Source organism: Alligator mississippiensis, chromosome 4, assembly GCF_030867095.1.
Source record: "Alligator mississippiensis isolate rAllMis1 chromosome 4, rAllMis1, whole genome shotgun sequence".
Classification (NCBI taxonomy): Eukaryota; Metazoa; Chordata; order Crocodylia; family Alligatoridae; genus Alligator; species Alligator mississippiensis.
Window position 1 is genome coordinate 166,562,295 of NC_081827.1, and position 22,476 is coordinate 166,584,770.

Below are 22,476 nucleotides of genomic sequence, written 5' to 3' on the forward strand. Positions count from 1 at the left end.
AAGAAATAGCACACACACATATACACAGAGTGAGGGGGAGGCATGGATCATCTACCTTTTTTAAGAACAAGTGAAGTTTCCTATGTCTCAAGTAACTCCACTATTGTGTTGTCAGCACAGTCTTGAGTAGAGGGCTGAAGAGACTCAGGGCGCTTCTTGCTCTCCGTGTTTGCATCTGCAGAGTTTATGCAGTTAAACAGGTCCATGGAAACTCAAAGGTTGGGCTGAGGGGGAGGAAGGGGGAGAAGAGCAGCACTTGTGCTGGCTTCTAGAAGGACACAAGTCTCCGATTTGGGTGTTGTTCTGAAGTAAAATGCAAGCTTCCCAGGGAAACAATGGTTCTAGATGCTGACCCTGCCTTTTAGTATCCTGCCTTGTCCCACTGGTGCTTTGCATCTTTTAAAAGCCTTTTCTCTAATATTTGAACACAAACTCTCAAAGAAACTGGAAGGGGTTGGGGAGGAGGAATACTTTTAAAGGAAACCCATTTGTGTTAAATGCAACCTAAAGTTTGTGCCCAGGAGAGAGAAACACGTGGCAATGGAAAAAATCCAGTTGCCATACAGGAAAATCTAATGTCCCCCAGCCCCACCCCCAAATTAACTATCCCAGGGGGGTAGATCTGTCTCTCTGAGCTTAAAACAAAACCAGACAGAGTCTTGTGGGTCAAAAGGGAGGTGGGGGAGGGCTCTTCTGTACCTACCCCCAGACAAAGATCCCTTTGAATCTAATCAAGCTGAGAAAGAAACCCCCTTCCTGTGTGTTTTTGTACAAGGGAAGAGGGGTTAGCGGTGCCCTGGAAGGTAAAAGGAAAAGAGATCCCATTTTTTTCTCCCAACAATGAGATCTTTATAAATGCCTACAAAAATGCCAAATGGGAAGGGAAGGATGTTGCTGTTTCTAAGTTCACAATACAAAAGGGAGGGCACAGAAGTACCTTAGAGACTAATCCAGAGAGCACCCGTTGATCTAGGATTTTGAAAAGGGGACTGCAGGTGGTGTAGCGCATTGTCACATATAACACAACACACATTTTTCTCCGGTTAAAGAAAAAACAGAAGGTTTACTAATATGGTAGGGACCCAGTGCTACATTATTCAGTTTAAGAACAAAGCAAAAGCAAATATAACTTTATTGGAAAGTGTACTAATTTTCAAGCTTATATATTAAGCTTAAAAGGTACAACAAGCTAGGCAAAAATAACCCAAAATATTGATTTATTAGTTCTGTAGTCATTATAGTTAAATGTACATCTTTTACTCTGATTCACAAAACAAAATCTAGCCCTGAGCATTTTGACAGTGGCAGGGCATAGCAGAAGCGGTCATGGTGCAGCCTGTTGGATTCCAAAGAATCTGCAAATTCTGTTAAATACCTTATCACAAGGACACAAAAAAGGAAAGGAAAGTCTTCACTAGCACTAGCTATAAGTCCTTTCCACACCTGAGTTAATGTTCACTTGAGTTAATGATACCACACCTGAGTTAAAGTTTTTAGCTAGAACTAAGGACAGTCTGCAGGGCTGTGAAATAGAAAAGAGACATTACCAGGAATAACAGACAGCAAGGCTGCGTTCAGATAAGCACAGCGGTGTGGTATGTAGTGCTGCAGACACTTCTGTGGCACCACATACTGCATGTTCAAAAAAACCTGTGGGGAAAAAAGGTGGAGTGGTGTATGCGGGGGCAGCATGTACTACCGTGGTGTGGTGTTGGCCAGGCTCCACATGGCAGAATCACTGTTTCTGCAGCCCCAGGTAAGGCTGCTGAGGCCAGCCCAGTGCTGGTCCCAGCCTCCCCTACCCCACCCTGGGTAACTTGCTGCACACCAGAGAGCATGTGGCACGGGCATTTCCCAGGGACAACTGGTAGTGGCACAAGGTGAGCCGCTGCTAGTTGTCCCTGGGCAACCAAAGGTCCACAGAAGAAAGGATAACTTGATTAATGGGACTTCAAGACTATTCAAAAAAGGGACAGGGCTGTTAACACCTGTGGACTGAAGAGAGATTAGCAGGAATCAGGTACATTGCAATGAGTCATGATGAAGTCAATTATTCCCTCAGCACTACCACAATAGAAATGCCACAGTCGGCTTTGAGTGGAGCAGAAATCAAAGTGGGGGTACAACTGTACCACTTCACTTCTCTGAATCTACCCTTGTCAGGGAAGCATGAGCTTTATTAACAACAGCTTGCTTCTCCTCAGTTGCTTGTGCGTATTTGAGGGAGAGAAGCAGGGTATATGTGTTTGGGGGGGGGGGGGGGGGGGGGGGGAGCATGCCTTGTGTGTGGTAGTTTGTGGGGAAAAGACTGAGGGAAGTGTGTGCTTTCTTTGCAGCAATATACACCTTTATCACAGGGCAGTCTCATTCTGAATAGGTTCTTACATTACTTTTTCCATTCTGGCCCTCACGTGCAGCCCTCAACTTCCTCAGGGTCCAGCTCAGCCTGTTAGCAAATGGCAGGGAAGTGCAGGGGCTTTGCATACCCAAATCCCCATTTTTACATCTATGCAGAGAGTAGGTGACAGGAGTTCCTCTCCACATGGCAGGGCTCCATCCTAGTCATGCTGAGATCTAGGAAGGAGTTTACTATTGGCTCCAGAACATCTCATCCTGCCAAGGCCCGAGTGAGCAATGCAAAAAGCATTGTTCATGCTGGAAGCTGAAACACTGTAGAGATTTTTTTTCTTGGTGCCAGTGACTCTCAAGGGGAAGGGTGGTCCATTGGTTAGGGTACAAGCCAGGAAATCAAGAAGCCAGGAGCTATAGCCAGAAGGCAATCTAGGCACCTCATTCTTCTTTAGCAGTTCAGCAGGAGTTCAGACAGTTAAAAGAGATGTTTGTGCCTGAGCTTTTTTAGGATCTCACCCCAAGTATCAAGGCCTTGCTCTGCGACAAATATTCTGTTTGACCTTGGACAAGTCATGTAGGGCCAGATCCATAGAAAGGACTGAGGTAACTTCGAGTTCAGTGTGATTACACTGGCATTACAGGCACTGGGCTCTGAAACCCAGAGTTAAGCGCTATGTGACTTATACTGTGTCTGGGGACAGGTAGGTGCCTCAGAGAGACAATCAGAAAAAACCTGTCCCTAGCTTGGGGACCTGCCTAGGTGTAGCTAATAGGAAACGTGAAATACAGGGTGTCTTTGAATTCCTGCCTCTCCCCAGAGCAAAAATGCCCAAGTGAGGGCTATAAAGGAGATGCCTACACACACTTGGGTTCAGAGTCTTGACCTGCTCTGAAAGAGAAGCACCTGTAACTGTTCTTTGAAAGAGCCAAGCAGGATGCACTCTTTTAGCAATGGAGCTGGAAGAGGAGCCCACCTTTTATGCTGGTGGTGAGTATACTCATTTATGAAGAGGAAAATGGGCTACAGATCCCCCTCAGACCAAATGGATTCAAATCCACATCTCTCACCTTCCAGGAGAGTGCCTCAAACCAGAGCCAGGATTGTGAGAGCACATCTTCCACCCTCTGCTGAAGCTGGGCCATTGTGCAGCACAAGATTCATGGGGTCAGAAGGACAGCAAGCAAGAAGTGTGATTCTGTTGCATAGTGGCTAGGGCTTTCCCCGGAAAGACAGGAGGGGAGTCCTAGGTTCTGCAGAGTTCCTGCCAGCAGGGTTATTTCGAGGGTTTTTTGTTTTTTTTTTTACCTAATGTCTGTTTAACACAAAATTTATAAATGATCCAGAGATGAGGCTTTACTGGTAAACCTGCCCTGGTGCCGCTGCAGTAAATTTATCTTCCCATGTCCTCAGGGTACTCAATACAGGCTTTTTGGTATGGCTGCATCTCTCTGCTTCTCCACACACACCCCTGCCTGACACAGCTTGGCCAACTGAAGGCTGTAGTGTAGACAAGTCTCTATGCAGTTTTTGCATCGGTTTAGGAAAATATGTGTAAAAACAATTTTAGTAAATTAGTACAGCTCTGTAGCCTGGAGGCAAGTATGTCAGGATAAAAGTGTTTATGGTGAACATAAGTAAATGCATCTATTTAAACTTATGTTTATATATTTATTGCTTAAAAAGGTTATGTTTCAGTTTGCAGCATTGATATAAGCACTTTCATATTGGTAGAACTGCATCCACATTTATTGGCCACATCAATTTAAATCAATTAGTCTTTATACCCGTTTAATCAAACTAGTAGAAGAACTGGGTAAATCAGCCCCTGGACATGCTTAGAACATGGTTTTAAGAGGAAGCTGCCCTCTGTATTTAATGCAAAATGATAGCCTAAGGCAGTGGCTTTCAACCTTTCCAGACTCAAGGTCTCCCTCGTTAGATTCAAGGCACACTCAGAAAATGCCAGCTCTTAATTTTCATTAATTTTTTGACTACGGAAAAATAATAGAGTAATTCTTCTGTTGCAATTAACTCAGAAAAAGCACAACAGATCAGTATGTTTTCAACACAATTGATTCCTATTTCAAATCTCTGGGTTTATCTTGTGAATCATGTTTGTACACCTACCACTGTTAACTTTGTGTGGTACCCTGGAAAGGATCTCAAGGCACCAGCCTTGTTGAGAATCATTGGCCGAAGGGCTGTCTACAAAGGGGTGGTCGCACCCCTTTACTTTTCCTTACTCCTGCAAAAGTTGCTTTGTGTTTACATATGCTTTTTTGAACTGCACACCGAGGCTCCAGTGACTCTGATGAACTACTGTAAGATGCAGGAGGTGGTAAGGGCAAGAGATATTGTGTTGCCTGTGGACCTACTACCTGATGACAGCTGCCAGGCGATGTGGGAGTGAATCTTCCACAAGGACCTGCAGAAGGAGCACAAAGACTTGAATTGGCAGGTAACCCACCAGGCAGTCCTTGTGCGGGCATGGAAAAACAATAAGGGGCAGAGAGGCCCATCAAACTGCCCCAGGCAAACCTGCTGGTAGAAGGCAGAAACAATCATCCAACTCCTCTGGTACTGCCAATACACCAGGGAAGTGTGGAGGAGAGTATGCATACTCCTGCTGATGATGACAGAGTTCACAGCCCTGACCAGAGAGGTGATTCTGTATGGGCACTTTGACCAAGCAGCAAGGGACCCCGACAGCCCGCTTCAACTAGTTCATCTCCTGTTTCAGGAATGCCCTGTGGAAGACCAGGAACCTGCTCATGAACAGATACACAAACCTCTCAGTTGAGGTCTACATCAAAATGGGACTGAGTGAGATGTACTGGTACTACAGGAAGATGGTAGAAGACAATGGGGAAGAGATGGCAGACACCATATGGAAGAGAGGGCACTGGAATAGACTGTTCAGAGTTGGGTCCCCTGAAGACAGCAACAATGATGATGACAATGATAATGAAGATGGCCACAGAGGCATTGAAAAATACAATGATGAGTGAAAAGACTTGGGGAACAGGTGGGGGAGTTGGGAGGGGGGGGTGAAGGAAGGTGGAGGGTGGAGGGGGGAGGGCACTGAGGTGGTCCTTTGCGTAATTGTGACTGTTAAAGGTGACGGGGACAGGAATAGGTGCCAACTTTGGTTTTGCCGGTGGGTACTTGCAGAAGTAAAAAAAATAAAATAATAGTAGCTCTTTACTTTAAACTTGGCACATGCCAGCGCTGAGCCCTGCACATGCCCAGAAAAGGCAGCGCGCTACTTCAACCCAGCTCTGCAGCATCTGTAAAGATTGGGCACTTTAGTGGGGCTTTTTTGGCACTTTTATCTAATAGCTGATTGAATCAGCTTTAGCTAAAAGCACCAAAACACCCTGCTGAAGCACCCAATCTTTACAGATGCTGCAGAACCAGGTTGAAGCAATGCACTACTTCTTCCGGTAAAGCTTGTTTTTTTGTGGGGGTTTTTTTTTAACATCTGCAAGCAAAATGGCCATGACTTGAGGGTGCTGAGCACCTGCTAATTTTTTTTGGTGGGTGCCTGAGCCCCGGAGCACCCACAGAGTTGGTGTCAATGGTGACAGGCACTCAGGGACACAGGTGCATGGTGCAATTTTTTAACGGGAATGAGAACGGTATAACTGTAAAGGTGTATTTTGGATTGTCAAGTGAATCATACTGGTCACAAGACAGGTTGATAGAGATATAGGTAGGTGTGTGTGTGTGTGTGTGTGTGTGTGTATTCCAAAAACAAGTGTATGGATATTTCTTTGTGCTTAAATCAAAACAGTTAAACAGCTTCATGATCACATACCTCCTAAGCGTGCTCTACCAGGACAGAAGTACCAGGACACTGTGATAACAAAGCACTCCTAGTATGTACTCTGCTTATACCTATAAACCTGGGCTCTGTATCACCATGGGCAAGCTAGCCCCCAATGAACAAAACAAGCACAGATTTGCTTGTTTAAAAGTGTCTATGCATAGGGCTTTGGCAGGAATCAAGCTTCTTCACACCCCTGCCTGACACCAGTATGGGCACAGGTCTATAGTGCAGCCACAGCCTAGATCTAGTTAAAGTAGTATAGCCTTCTCTAGGTCAGTCAGCTCTGTCAATTTAAAGAGGCTTACACCAGCACAGACATTCCCACAGGGAAGGGGAATAAATTATAGCTCCTTATTCCCATATAACTGTGTCCAGTGGTTGTACTGATTTAACTGTTTCAGTAGAAAGAGAAGTCCTTTGTCAAGATACAAGTGAAACCAATATAAAAATATAGAAAATACATAAACAACATATATTTGTAATACAAATATTTATAATGTATGTATAGAACTCTAAAAATATAACACTCAAAATACTAGTTAGACTAATGTAAAAACTGTGTGTAAACCAGGCCTAAAAAGCGTCTCTTCATGTACATATGCACACACGCTCATGTACACACACACAACTAAACTGATTTAAATTTAGCCAGTGTGTAACTGAGACAATGAAGCTGGGGAGTCTCTAACATCAGTTTTAAACTTTGAGTGTAGCCTGGATTAAAAATACTGTATAAAGTATTTACAAATATTGATATATTTATAATTCATTTTGTGTACAAATCCTGCTGTCTGTTAAAACAGTCCAACTTTGCTTATGAACCAGCCCTGTGCTGCTTTGTCCACACTAGTAACGCTTGCTAACTTTACACTTTTGGAATCAAGCTGGTTTCACAGCCTGGCTTCTTTGCTCTTCAGGCCTACCATCACCAGCTCAATTTAGCTACATCTGCTATAGGGTGGGCTGGCCTCTAGTTTTTAATGTCAATTTATCTGTGCTGATTGGGAGTGTGGTTTTGTACTGAAATCACCAAAGCCTAAGGATTCCCAATCGGACTGCATAAGCAGTCATACTAGTTTGCAAGTCACCTTGTACAGGGTTAGGTTCTTCTCTTTTAGGAGTGAACCCCACTGCTTCCAGAGCCCCAAAGCTGCCTTCAGCCCTTCCCCAGAGGGGCAATTGGGCATCAGTGCTGAAGGGAAATCTGGATCAAAAGCCTTGCATGTGGTGCCTCTGGTGTCCAGACAGGAGCTGAAGTCTCTTGGGAGGGATTTGCCTGCTGATCCCAAGGGAATCCTTGATGTGTGGATCTCAGATCCCCACTTACATTGCAGGGGTATCTCAAAGCAGATCAAGTCCCAAGGAGATCCCCCCACAAGCTATGCCACTGCTGGGAAACAGTGCCTACACTTTAGCTTTCATTTGGGTGGGGCAAGAACAAAAATAAAGGCTGCAGAGCAGTAAGGACAGAGCTGCCCCTCGCTTACCTCCCTCCCACCACTTCCTCCAGCAGAGATGCTTGCAGCTGCCCTGGCGAATGGCATCTCCCTTGCCCTGCATGCTGTGCCTTTTAGATCCAGGGGTGCAGCACAGAGCACAGCACCCCGTTCCAGCAGACAGTCACCATTTTTCCCCTCCCGCTTCTATTGTTCCCCTGTGAGCCACCCCCCCACATCCACTGCTAAGTCCCCTCTTCAGGGAGAGGTGGTGGCGGGCGCAGGGCCCCTCTGGAGTCCACAGCACAAAGGTTTCTATTGAAGCCTGTGGACCTCTGTGGGCTCCACCGCCGCTCCGAGCCCGCACGAGTTAACAAGACGCAGATGGTGTCAGGGAATGTCTTAAATCCCCTTTTACAAGGCTCCCAAACACCTGAATTTATGAAGCATTTAATCATCCAGCCCCTATCCATTTTTTATACACCCCCCCCCCCCTTCCTCTGCAGATATTTAGCTGGGCTGGGCTGGGCTGGGCAGCAGGAAGGGCCTCGGGAGGATGGGGAGAGATCCAGGGGGTATCCCTGCTATCTGGTGGGCACATCACACATAGAGCCACAGTGAGCAAAGAGAGGTATTAGCCAGGTTAGTCCGAAGTACAGAAGAACATAAGAATTGCCATTTGCTAGGTCAGACCACAGGTCCATCTTGCCTTGTCTTCTGTGCCTCATAGTGGCAGAGATGCTGAAAGAGAGAGTGAACTGGGTATGACCAAGCTTCCCCCCCCCCCCCTCCCCAACCAACTGTTCCTCTCTCACTTGTAGCGTCCAGCATTTAGGGTCTAGGAAGTTCTAATTCAGAGGCTGTATCCCTAACTCCCACGCTCAATAGCTACTGATGCTCCTTTCCTCCAAGAATTTGTCCAATCCCCTCTGAATCTAGCAGAAGTCAGGCAGTAGGTGCATCTCTATCTTGCCTTCTGTGTAGAGTCATGTAACAGCCTCAGTCTTTCCTGAAGGGGAACCAGCCAGGAAGAGGACGAAGGGGCCTGGGTGCCCTTCTCAATCCAGATCACTTAGGTCTCCAGGGTGGTTGCACTGGGGATGATCTTCTGAGCAACCTGTGATGGGTGATTTTCAAAGCTGAGTCCCTTCTGCAGTTGCTTCTTAATGAGCCTGCCAGGCCAAAGGGCTGAGCAGAGCAGGTGGCCACAGCACACTGCACAGGAATGGGGGTGGCCTGCAGCTTGGTCCCCAGAATGGAAGAGTTTGTCAGAATGGTCCGGGGGTGGCTGGACATGTTATTGACACGTTGCCTTTGGTCAAGGCAAAGTCAGGTCTAGTGGGTGTGGGCTTGCAAGTCCTGGCTCAGGACAGCTTGTAGCAGTACACATAGAAGTAGGCGGAGGGAGGACTCCACTTCCCCCTTGCTGCCTGCCCTGTCTTTTCCCACTCTCAGCGGAGATAGGGACTGATAGAAAGGAGGGCCTTCAAACCAAGCAAGCAAATACAAAAGCCATTATGGTGAAGCACTTCCCAATCCCCCAAATCTTTAAAACACTGCTTTGAGTGTACATAAACTGCCCACTGCCAAGTCTGGTATCACACACAGAAGGAAAGGGGGGGGGGGCATGCTCTGGGCATCTGGGTATTGGCAATTGATGTGGAGAGGTATGATTTATTCCCAACCCACTCCATAGTGTTTCAGGAGGAAGAAGTCCTCTTTCCTCCATGCTCAGGGACACTGACCAGGCCAGGAGTCCTCAGTCTGTGGCTTAGGATGTGCCAGCCACTCATTCCCCACAGGCACTGCTTGACCTCTACTGCATACTCTGCTCCCAGGCCCCCCAGCATGACCCCTTCCCTGCCTGGGGCAGCTCTGAGGGGAATGGGATTTTGATCTGGATTCCTTCCTTCCACATCTCAGCTCTCAGCCTAGCCAGTCTGATTCACATGGCTGTTTCCAGGCAATTTCTGATCTGGATCAGGATCCCAGGTTCGACCCAGAGGTGGCTGAGAATACTGAAAGGGGTGCTCCCAACCAGCACTCTGAGAAGTTTGTGCTGACCCTGGATGTGGTTTATTCTGAGCTAAGGGTCTACTTTACTTCAACTGAATACTTCTTTCAGGTCTAATTGTCCTGGGTTAGTTGCAGAGAGACTAAGGGCTGCCCTCAGGTCCCAGTTTTTAGGTCAGTGGTTCTAATCTTGCTAGACTCAAGGCACCCCTTGTTAAATGCAGAAAATGCCAGCTCTTAGCTTTCTGAAAACAGACTGGTACAAACAGCAGCTGCACTCTTGTCACTATGTGTGTGTGTGTACATACACACAGATATATGCAGATACACACACACACATATATGCATCTGTCTTATCTCACGAGACAACAGATTTGTGCTGTGAGAGGCACCAGCTCATTGAACATCTGTGAGTATGGCTATAGGGCCCAATTCTTGAATGACAGTCTGTTCAGCACTTATCACACATGAAGTTGAAAGCTAACAGTCCTGAATGCAGTGTAGGGTTCTTCCAGAGGTTTCTTCTTTCCTCTGCATGTTGGACTCTTCTTTCCTCAAATGCTGTCATTCCATGCCTAATAGATTGTTTCAAAGCGCTGAGTGGCCACATGGTAGAGTGAGTATCCTGAGTCGGGACCAAGGCTCCATTGAGGCCTGTGGCTTTGGGTTGGAGCCATGTCAAGATAAAAACTGACAAATGATTTCTCCCAGGATAAAGCCTTTTATTTTGGGATCCTACAGAGGTCGCCAGTGTCCCACACTAAGCATCTCTGAAGTATCCAAATTTGGTCCTGTACAGTCAGGGCTAATTCAAGGGAATCATGCGTGTACATGATCCTGTTTGATTGTGAGTCAAATCCCAGGACAATCAGCCCCAGGATAAACCCTATGTCTGTTCTAGCTTCAGGATTTTGTGCTTTGGGAATGCACTGCTGGAGCCAGGAAGGGAAGTAGTGTTTCAGCCCTGCAAAAAGCCTTTCCTCCCTGAAGCAGGAGGAAGGGAGGAAATCAAGGCTGGGAATTCACCTTGCAAGTTGGATCTCCAGCTGGTCCCCATGAGCCCTGCAGGTGACTTCCTCCCCCCCACCCCCTGCAGCCTCCTGATATTAAATCCACCCATCCTGATAATGGCTTTGACAGATTCTTCCCTGCAGCCAGGGGAGGTGTGAGGGGACCAGGTGCCTTCAACTCTGCTGTGCAGCCCCACACATGTGTTTTCATGTGTGCTTTACCGACATCTAGTGGCTGTGGCGTCCTGCCGCAGGCTGGTGTTCTCCAGGGAGAGGGGTGTTTTGGATGCCCCTTTGATCCGGGTACTGTGAGGTTCTTGTTTTGTGCAGCCTATCTGGACCCCATAGCGGAGCAAAGCATGTCTCTTGCAAGCTCATAAGGACATAACAATTACCCTTTACTGGCTCAGGCCATAGATCCATCTTTCCCAGTCTCCTGTGTCACACAATGGCAGAGTGATTGCTGAAAGGGAGAGGGAAGGGGGATGACCAAGGTTTTCTCCATTGTTCCTCTCTCACTTGCAGCCTCCAGCATTTAAGGTCTGGGAAGTTGTGATTCAGAGGCTGTTGTTACACCCAGGACATCTCTAGTGGCTTTTATTTTATCCAGAGAAGTACAAGAGAAGCCAAAGCAAATTCCTCCAAACTATACACTGGTTTATTGGGATGTTATCAATCAGGCAATATCAAGAACAGCTGCATACAGCAGAGAATACACAAACATACTCACTAGCAAGTGGTGAGGTCTCAGGGTCCTCCAAATTGCTCCTCAGGGTTAGAGGCAAGTTCCAGACTCCCACACCTGTGTTTTTGTGTGGGGGAGTTTTATACAGTTCAGGTTCAGATTTCTGTATTCCCACCCATTCCTCTAAGATAAGGATCTCTTGGCCAATTCAGTAAGGAGCAGGGAAACGGAGTTATGGCCCGTTGTCCTGTCACCTATGATCTGATCACTGGCCTATTCAACTCAACTCCCTTGAAAATGTCCCTTACAGTCCACTTTTCTCACGTGCTAATCATTGTGATTCAGCCTGAACTGCTTCTGGGATCGACTATCTGGGAGGAGGAATGAAGTGACACACTCAGCACAGCAAAAAGGAGTGAGTGACATATCCTTAACTACTATGCTCAATACCTACAGATGCCCCTTTCTTCTAAGAATTTGTTCAATCCCTTTTTTAGATCTTGCTAAACTGTCAGCTTCCACAGCATCTGGTGGCAAGTTTCCCACCTGAATTACATGTTGTGTGAAAAAAACCCAACAACTTCTTTTTGGTAGTTGTAAACTTCCTACCTACTAGTTTCGTTTTGTGACCCCTAGTTCTAGTTCCATAAGACCTGAGTGATTGCTGAGCAGTACAGATCCCAGCAGGGCCAACAAGCTCCTCAGCAGGATAGGGACTCCTCAGATTAGAGAGGAACATGGGGAGGACTCTCCAGCACAGGGCATGGTGGGAACGCAGAACCAAGCCCTGTTGGAGATGCCCTATGTAGAAAGGAGGAGGGACATGGAGTTGGGAAAGTCTCAGAGTGGAAGGACCATATGTTTTTACATCACAGGGTCCTAGTCTGGGCATAAGGGTCCATGGTGCAACCACAGTCCAGAAGATGAAGAAACAGTGAATGTGGAGAGTAATGGCAACCAGGGCAAAGTGAGGCAGGGGGTATAGAAAAGTGAGGAAAAGATCGGCTAGAAAGGAGAAGGTGCTACAGGATGAGGGGAGGAGGAGACTGTAGGGTGTCTGTGTGGAGAGGGATGGTAAAGGAGAGAGCTGGAGGAATCCCTTCTCTTCTAAATGGTAATGGGCAGCGGATACTTATCTGAGAGCCCTCACCTGGTCTTGGAGAGCACCCCTTCCCTCCCCACCCAAACTCTGGGCCTGCTCCTGGTCTTGCTCCTATCAAGGTCCCCAGGAAGGCTTCTTTCAGTCATCCTCTGTGTAAAAATGCAGACTCAAGAAGCAGCAGGGGGAACATTTGTGGTTCTCAGAGTACAGGTTGCACTGTACCTCAAAGCCCAGGTAGTCCATGGCAGGCCCATCTCACTGCCATCTAGGACTCTGAACTCCTGGGTAGATTTAGGCAGGGAAGAAGCCCCAGGGCTATGGAGCCCAGCTCTGTCCTTGTGCAGGCACCGTGCCACACACTCACACTAATGAATTTATCAAGCTCTTACAACTATTTTGTTTTGTAGCTGCTCTGCCAGTGCTACAGAGAGTCTGTTCCAAAGACTCACTCCTCTGATGGTTGGAACCCTTTTAATTTCCAGTTTAAATTTATTCCTGGCCAGCTTATACCCATTTGTTTCTGTGCCAACATTATCCTTTGGCTCCAATATCTCTTTGCCCTCCCCAGTGCTTACCTCCTTGACATATTTATTGACAGCAATCATGTCTCTCCTCAGCCTTTGTGCTTCTGCTGGGTTAAACAAGCCAAGGTCTTCTCCATTCCCTGATCATCTTAATCACCCTTCTTTGCAGCTGTTCCACTCTGAACTCATTTTTCTTAAAGGAGAGCTGCCAGAATTGTCCAGGTAAGGTCATGGTTTCTTTTTGTCTTTTCCTCCTTCAACCCTCACAGTGCCTCAAACTGGACCAGGTGTTAGAAAAGACAGATTCATTTTGTGCATATCTCTATCTTTTTGGGTAAAAACAGACCTTGGATTTCTCTCAGGGCAAAGCCTTTTATCCTGGGATCCTACAGTCCATTGTCCCACTTTGTAATTACCCTCTGTGTATAGCTACATGAATTAAATGGGGACAGGGACTTGCCATGCATGAGCAGCTCCACACCAGCTGTCCATGTGCTTGCTCTTACCCCATGAAAAGTGAAAGCTAAACCATGGTAGTTTACTCCCTAGTACTGTGATTCTCAGCCATCAATTGCAGAACAGGTACAAAAGCCTGGGACAGAACACTTCAGCCTCCCTGGACACTCCATTGCTGGCCTCACAGTTGCTGTTCTCAGGCCAAAACACTTAAAAACAGTTTGAAAGGGAAATTGCAGAACAAGAAATCATCCACAAACTGGACTGTGTTAAGTATAGTTTAAACAGGGAGTATGGATTCTTATCTAATTTCCTGGATTAGCTTTAGTGACCCCTTTTGTTCCCATGGGTTTGATGCTCATTTGCTTTTCTATCCTAGCACTCCCTGCTCCTCTTCCGCCCCCTCCCTGCTTTCATCTTTCATTTTATAATTTTTCTCTGCTTATACTCTGCTTCCTGCATGTCCTTTCACAACATTTGATGAAGTGAATTTGGGCTCATCATAACTTGTGTTTTTTCTATATATCTTTAATTATTCTATAAAGATACATATTACCCTGCCTTCTTAACTATAGTACTGTGATGCCCTGCAATGCCTTGAGATCCTTTCAAGGGTGCCACAGGGTGCCACTCAATGCTAGCACTGTTAGGTGTGTAAACATGATTCACAAGATAAACCCAGAGATTTTAAATAGAAATACACAGTTGTGTTTTTTCTGAGTTTTTGCAACAGAAAGTCTGCTCTATTGTTTTTTAGGGCTGTGCAAACAGTGAAACTAAGAGCTGGTATTTTCCCAGGGGGGCCTTGAGTCTATCCAGGGCTGTCTTGAGTTTAAAAAGGTTGAGAAGAGGGATGCTCTTCGATAGGTCATCTTGCAATTACCATGGGGTAAAGAGAAAAGCGACATATATGATGGAGTTGCTGAGCCGCAGTAAAGTTATCCTGTTTTAACTCACTGTAATTAGTTCATCTGTCCATATCCCTGGGAGGCCTGTCTGCCTGCAGGGGCAGCACCTGTGGTGTGCTGCTGGCATGATGCAGCTTGTTAGGGAAGAGGCAGGTATACCCTATGGTCTCTCTCTTTCTGTCACAAGGAGATTTCACCTTTGTTCCTATTGCTTCTCTTCATCGAGAAAGAAGTTAGTTACACTGAAAATATGTGGCTGCTTTGTAAGGGGGAAAAATGTTACTAGTATGTCTGACTTACATGTGGCTGGTCCTAAGGCAGCAAACCTACAGTGTGTTGAATAACTTGACTCATGTGATAGTGGTCCTGAGCTGAGGGGAAGAAGGGTGCTCACTTGGGTAAGCAGACACAGGTTCAGGGCCCAGGATGCAGAAACCATCCAACTTCTGTCCATGTAGAGTGGAGACACTGAGAGACCCTATACTGACTTGGGTGTCGGGAGGCTGGAAATGACATTTTCTGGATCCTCCAGTCTGATTTCCATGGCTGGGACTCTCATGCCCAAGCTCTGTCTTGGTTTCTGCATCCTTCTTGGTTCTAAGCTGCTTGGCTATGTCCAGGGCAACTGGCAGATGAGCACAGTGGGTGGAAAGGATTGGCTCCTCCATGATGAGGCCCTGCCATTTCCAAACACACTTTCTGAAGGTCATCAAGGCCAAGGGCCAGGTCATTTTTTTAAATATAGAAGAAATTACCTTGTTATTTATAAAACCTGAAGTCAAAGGGACTCTATCCAAGCAGAAGGTCACCCCCCTTTTCACTTAGATGTCATTGTAAATGGTGGGGGGGCTTTAATGAGAACTATCATATTTTCTCACATACAACACTCCCTGGAATATAATCCACACCTTGGTTTTGAAAGGCAGAATTAAGAAAAAAAGATTTTTCCTTGTAGTAAGTTACTGGGTAGCAGCAGCTACATAACAGAGCCTGCTTATTAGACCTGTGCGAAGCGGCAAGTATTCAATTTGGATTTGGCCAATTCAAAGGGACAGTGATTCGATTTGGTGATTCAAGTCACTGTCCTGATTTGATTTGGCCGAATCAGATTAAAAAATTCAGCGCTGGTAGGAAATTTGGCTATAGACTTAACAGGCAGCCAGAGGTGACCCGAGCAGGGGACCAGGGTTAAATCAGCTCATGCGGCGCCCCACCCCTGCTCCAATCCCACAGGACCTGGACCCGAAGAAGCTGCTGCCACCATTGGTGGTGTCAGTGGCCAGGGGGTGGGGGGAGCGAGCAGCTGGACGCAGAGCCGCCACTGCGCCTAGCTCTGCGACACCACTGCTCCTCCTGGCTCCGCGGGGCCCCCCAAAATGCAGGGCCCGGGGCGGTCGCCCTGATTTGCCCCCTCCAGGGATGGCCCTGGAGGCAGCAGTCCTTGAGGACGGTGGACACAGCTGCCTCCAGCTGGTAAGTCTGTTGTAGTGGGCAGAGTGAGGAGGGAAGGGGGGGGGGGACATCAAATCAATGCCCCCACAGCGAGGGAGGGGTCAGGGCTGGGACAAGCTGCCGAGCCGGGGTGGAGGGGTGCACAGGGGCTCCCACCACTGTGTGCCGCTGTGCACCACTGGTCCAAGAGGGCTGTGCTCTGCCCTGCCACCGCTTGTCCAGCTGGGGCAGGGGAACGCCGAATTTTTTCTGAATTAATTCAGAGGCTTCTGATTCAATTCAGACCTTTTAATAGGTCTCCCGATTCAATTCAGATTTGGAGATTCGGCCTCCGAATTGGGCTGAATCTCCTCCGAATCGAATCGGCTATTGAAGCTTTGCACAGCCCTCCTGCTTATTGTTCTGCTCCCTGCAAGTTGTGTGCAGAATTTACTTTCACTTTTGCCCCTAACTGGCAGAAACTATTCTTACCACATTTTTCACTTCTAATGTGCACCACAATTTCCAGCAGTTGCTTTTTGGGGAAAAATTGTATATTGTATATTGTATATAAGAAGATATAGTATATGCCTTTTAGCTGGCAGCATCATCCATCTGTCCAGGTATCAGTTTCCAATTCAATTATTATTTATTGCTTCCCATGGGCGTTAAGGCCAGAAGATACAACTTCAATCATTTATCCATGAAGAGCATACTCTTATTATAGGGGTAATTACTCACTATATTTTACCATATAGTTTTTTTCAGAGCATTCCTCTGAAATAGGCAGGTGCTATTGTCTCTACTGTATAGATGCGTACAGCAGATATAAAGATATTGGTGAAAAGGGAATCAAATCCAGGACTCCTATAACCCAGGACATCACTCTAACCATTGAACCTTCCTTCATCCTCCTCAGCTAGGGTGATCCCAGCATAACAGAGGCCATGGAGATTCACCCAATGATCCCTGCATTGAATCCAGCACCTGTAGTATGCTTTCTAGAAAGAACCCCAGTCCTTTTTTTTTCTTTATTGGAGTGCCACATGCTTGTCTCCCCTTTTGAGCTATGCTCTTTGCAACAAAATGTAAGGCAGCTTTTAGGGGCAGAGACTGTCTGTCCAGGAGATGCTTATATATACAGCATCAAGCCAACGGGCCTTTAAGGTGCTAGGTCTGTGCAAATATTCAACAGTAAATTTAGCAGTGACAATATCTGTACCTGACAGCAGAGCTCCTGAGGTGGTAGTTTGGTCTCCTTGGTGACTGTGCTGGCCTGGAACATAGGTGATATGGATTTTCATCCCAGCTCTCCTGTTTGACCTTGAGTGCACATTTCTATCCCTCCATTTCTGTCTCTGCCCTTTATTCATCTTTCCTGCTTAGACTGTAAGTTCCTTGGGGCAGGAACTGTCTCTTACTACATGTAGGTACAATGTCTAGCACAATAGAGCCCCAATTCTGTTGTGCTCTAGACCAGAGCCTCATTGATGACTGGGTGCCATGGTACAGTAATCTAAACGAAGCCTTTTTAAACTAAATGAAGCTGGTGGTGGTACCAGCATTACCCACAAGGTGGCAATCTCTGCATGGCTCATGGAGAGACAAGGTGGGAAAGGATGGGCAGGGTGGTCAGCAAAGCCCTGTGGCTCCCCAAAGGGTAGGATCTCCTAGGCTTTAAATTTAATTTGCTTAGAAGTGGAAATCTCTCTGCATCTTTCATTTTAGTTAGGGCAGCAGAGCAGGAACATTACAGCATTCATGGCAGAGTGGAGCCCAAGCACCCGTGGGCGTTTCACCTGACAGTAGCTGTGCACCTCCCCAGCTGGTGTCAGCAGACGACTCCAAATTCCAGCCCCCTCCTACTATACCAGGAGGGCAGCATTGGCCAGGCATGGGGTGGGTTGGGGGGGGGAAGTTCAGGCCACTTCTGGACACATGAGTCCACTCAATCTGCACCTCTGGTATCTCTTCTGAGAGCACCTGTTACTTCACTCCTGGCTGGGAGGCCTAATGGACAGAGGGGCTGTGAGCTCCCCTCTAGCACCTACTGCTGTGCCAGCTCTTCCACAACCAGTAGCAGATCTAGGAATGGGGCAGGGGAGGGGTGCCCCCCCACCCTGCTTTGGCTGTGCCATGGAAGCACAGTGAGCTCTGAGCTCTCTGCCTGTTCAGTGCGGGCTCCTGCCACAGCTCTGCATGAGCAGTGAGCTCCGAGCTTGCCAGCTGATCAGTGCAGGGTATGTCCAGAGCTCCTGCTTTTGTGTAGCTCCGGAACTCATGGGAGTGAATGCTGCCTCCCTCCTATCCCTGCTGAATTCAGCAGCAGGGAAAAGCATGGAGGGGAGGAGAAGTGAGGCAGTGGTAGTGCTCACCCCTTGGGTTGCAGAGCCACACAAAAGTATGGGCTCCCAGTAGCCCCTGCATTGAGAACTTTTGTGCAACACAGCCAAGGAGGGGTTGTGACCCTACTGCTGCACCCCTCTGGATCCACCCGGTCCATGATTAGTGGATTTCTGTCCAATTCCCTACAGCACCTCCTGCTGGAGAGGTTGGGCATGACACAGCTGGGAGAGTCCTTCAGCACTAACACTCCTCCAGGTTCCCTATACCTATAGCAGCTACTGGTGGGAGATTCCCCACCCTAACTCCTGCTAGGACAGCTGTAGCTGCTGGGTTCCCATAGCCAGGCTCCCCACAATGCCTCCTGCTGGGAGATGCTGAGGCAAGAACAGCTAGGAGCTACCCCCTTTCATAATATATAATTGAAATGGGTTCTTGCAGCAATGGATGGGAGAACTGGAGTTGAGGGATGGAGGCAGCCTATTGCTCACATCTTCTCCCCATCTCTTCCCCCCTTCTCTTTCTTCTAAGTTGCATAGCACAGCCAACTACAAAAGAGCCACTGCCACTTAGAGAGTGTTTCATGCTCCATGGGGCAGTGAGGAGGGGGGGCAGCATGAAAGGGGACTGGAGAGAAGAGCCAAAGCAGGTTCAGCGTCTCAACTCAACACTGCAAGCAGAACGAGGAAAAACATCTTAATTGGCTTCCTCTTCCATCTCCCAGCTAGAGCCAGGAGATCAGAGCAGCCCAGGCCTTTCTTTCTCAGCTTCCCTTTGGCAGGGGCAAGACTTTGCTGCTGCTGGAGGGAACAGTTATAGCACAAGGATGGCAAAGTCCTTTTTTGGTAATGAGCAACAATGAAGGAGCTGCTGAAGAGAGCAGGATAGTTTTTTCTGTGTCCGGCCCTCTTCCCGCCCCCCCTCCTGGTTCATTCTGCTTCATGAGCAGAGGCTGGCCTGGCCTGTGTTTTGTCAGTACATCTGAGTCGAGTGACAAGGCAGAGGCACCTCCACTTCTTCCCCCTGTTGTCTATGACACCAGGGCAAGCCTGACCCCCACAAAAAGCTCCACAGACCCCATCATCAGTGACTTCAAGATAGAAAGTTGACATCAGCCATACAACCTTTTCTGGGACCAATCAGAGGCCAGGTTACACACGCCCTCTCTGGGCTTGCCATCCTAGGTGGTCCCATTTCTTGTCCTTTATATGCATCTCTTTGACTCTTTCCCCTCTCCTCTCCCCATTCCCACTTGCTAGCACTGATGTCTTGGTGCAGTAATTCTCCACTAGGGTGCCATGGTACCCCAGGGTGCCTTGAGACACTTTCAAGGGTGTTGCTGTGTGCCATGCAACATTACAAGGGTGTAGGTTGTAGCCTATCTTGCATTGTATACCAGCCCAGCCTCTGGCTTCTTTACTATTCATTTCATCCAGGAAGAGCACACACCAACTGCAGAGACTTCCTCAGCCTGATGAAGGGTTTTTAAACTTGAAAGCTTGCTAAATTTTTCCCCCCACCTATTTAAGTTCCAAAGTTTTATCCATTTCTTGGAAACGGCTGCATTGCCTGAATACTGTTTCATCCAAGACTGATTCCACGTTTCATCCAAGACTGTTATCTTTATCTCAAACTCATAGTGCTCATCCTTTCCCTGCCCACAAAGGACATAGCATGGAATACTAATTTTAATTGGGTCCTTCAGGTCCTCTTAAGTTGGTCTAATAAAAGATATCAGATTCACCCAAAGAACCTTGTCTGCCCATGCAATGTTAGCACTGTCAGGTGTGCAAACATGATAACAAGATAAACCCACAGATTTCTAATAGGAATCCATACCGTTGAAGCCACCCTGCCTTGATGTGGGCTACCCGAGGTCCTTGCAACAGAAGAATTGCTCTATTATTTTCCCAGGTTCAAAAAAGAGTGAAAGCTAAGAGCTGGAATTTTCCAAGGGGGGCCTTGAGTCTAACAAGGGGTGCCTTGAGACTAAAAAGGTTGAGAATCACTATGCCAGGGAAGTCAGCATCTCAAGCTTCTTCCACGGTCGCAATGCCAGCCATCACTGTTTATCTGCGGATAGAGCTACAGCAGTGACAAGAGTGGAGCTACTTGCTGTATCAATTTGTTTTCACGCTGAATCAGCGCAAACACTGTCTTTCCTCTTCTACAGTTGGGATTTGTGTTGGAGCTGCTGTACTAGTGACCAGGCACCAATGATTGTAACCGGGTAAATTTCAGAGCCACAGACATTTCATAGGACACCAGTCACCACATCACCAGACGATGACGTACTAGTGTCTGCTCACTGTTCTGAATACAGCCTCTAGGCTTGGATGAAACAAGAGTTCTCCCTCACTGCCAGGCGTCTGAGATTTGCCCAAAGCAAAATCCTTAGAAATCTAATGGTGCAAATTAAGCCACTCAAATACTGAATTTGGGCTTAATATGCCAGTTATTGTAACATTTAGGAAAGATGAATTATTTAGGACTGCCTAGTCAGGTTGGGAAACTCCCCAGTAGACTGGTATCACTGAACCTGTTCTATAAAGCTGGTGGCTGGAGCTTGGGATAAAAGTTTTCTTGTCCTGTAGGATTTCAAAATTTCCTCCCCTTTGACCAGGACAAAAGTTGCCTTTTTGTATATTTTCATAAACTGAAAATTCAGCTCCTCTTTCTCCCTACCAACCCCCCAATATAGAAAGAAAGAAAGCCCTCACCAAAAATATGGATCAGGTCTACTTGGAATATTTTGTTTCAATAATTTCCAAATGTTTCTTTTAGATTCTGACTTTTAAAAACATTCTCTGCTATAATTTATAAGGCAACCGGCCTCCAATTATTTCAAACAGAAGAAGAAGCAAATTTTCTGTTTTAAAAAAAGTGTTGAAACAAGATGGTTTTGACAATTCTGAACATTTTTCAACATTTTTTTTGAATCAGGAAATTCATCAAAGCTGAAGTCCTGTGGAAAAGAAGTTTTAGCCTGGAGCAATCTGTATTTTCCTATGAAAATGTTTAATAAAAAAATGCCCAACCAGCTCTGCCATTAACCTTGGAGAAGTGTATTTTACAATGAGTTCAGGTTTAACAGATGTAGAGCTCAAGATGGGTGGTATTGTGCCCACATTGGAACATACATTGCATTATCCTAATTTGGTCAGAGCTTGTTTCAGTTCATTCCCAAATAAGCAAAGCATGGGTCTTTATAATGTTCCCTGTCATGTGTGGGCTTCAGGGAAAGGATGGACCAGTGAGGGAAAGGAAGGACCAGTCAGGGATCTCTGGCACGTATGACTCAACAGGGAGGAAAGCACTGTACTATTATCTAGAGTCACCAGATGGCACTACACAGCTAGTACTGCTTACCTGAATGTACAGGCCAGGGGTAGGCAACCTTTTCTGGCTATGGGCCTAAATGACCCATAGGCAAGTAGGCAGGTGCTAGGACCTGGCCATCACAGCTGCTTGTTTCCTCAGCAGCGTGGGGACAGCGCCTGCAGCTGGCACTTGTCCCTGTGGCAGCATGGGGAGACTGTCCACAGCTGAAGCCCCACATTAATGGGCTGGATCCAGCAGTTGTGCGGGCCAGGTCCAGCCTGCGAGCTGTAGGTTGCCAGCCCCTGGTATAAACAATGAGATCTTTGACCACAGGCCTACAGGAGTGGAAGATGCAGCTTTAGCCATTACATCCAGTTCTGCACATTTGCAGGCCACAGTTTGTCCAAAACAGTCTGGTGGAGTGTCTACTCTGGCCTCTCTTACACATCACAGCCACCAAGTCCCTGATAAAAAGAAATCAACAGTCAGCCACAGGTCAAAGGGTAGGAGAGACCAGGGCATCACTAAGGCCTAGCAAGAGAGATTTGATTTCTGTGCGCAGCAATTCTTTTCAGCAGCTCAGTATGTTGCCACTAAGGTCTGTTTCCTGCTTAAATCTCGGTAGGAAACTTTTCTGCAGGTGGTACCCACCTTACCAAGCCTGGCACCCGCTGCCTCTGTAAACACAGCAGGAATCTCTAGAGTCGAAAACATGAGCTGCTCCAGCTTCAGCTCTAGTGGAGAGCAGTAACAGAGCCCCATCACCTGTGGAGCAGGCACGGAGGGGGTGTGCTGCACACACTGGGTGGCAGGTTACACAGCAAACAGACAAAAGATGCATATGGTACCAAATCATTACAGCTACTGGTTTTCTAACACCTGAGATGGGGGGGAGAGAGAAAGAAGCCTTCCCACCAATGGAAAAGGAGATGAGGGAGGAGAATAACGTGTGGAAAGGCTTCCCAGAGCCCCAAGGCAATGCTCTGACCTTACGTAATGCTAGATTGCTCTGTGGCACCAAGGCAGTGCCAAGCAGGACCATAAGTATCTCAGCATGAGGCTACT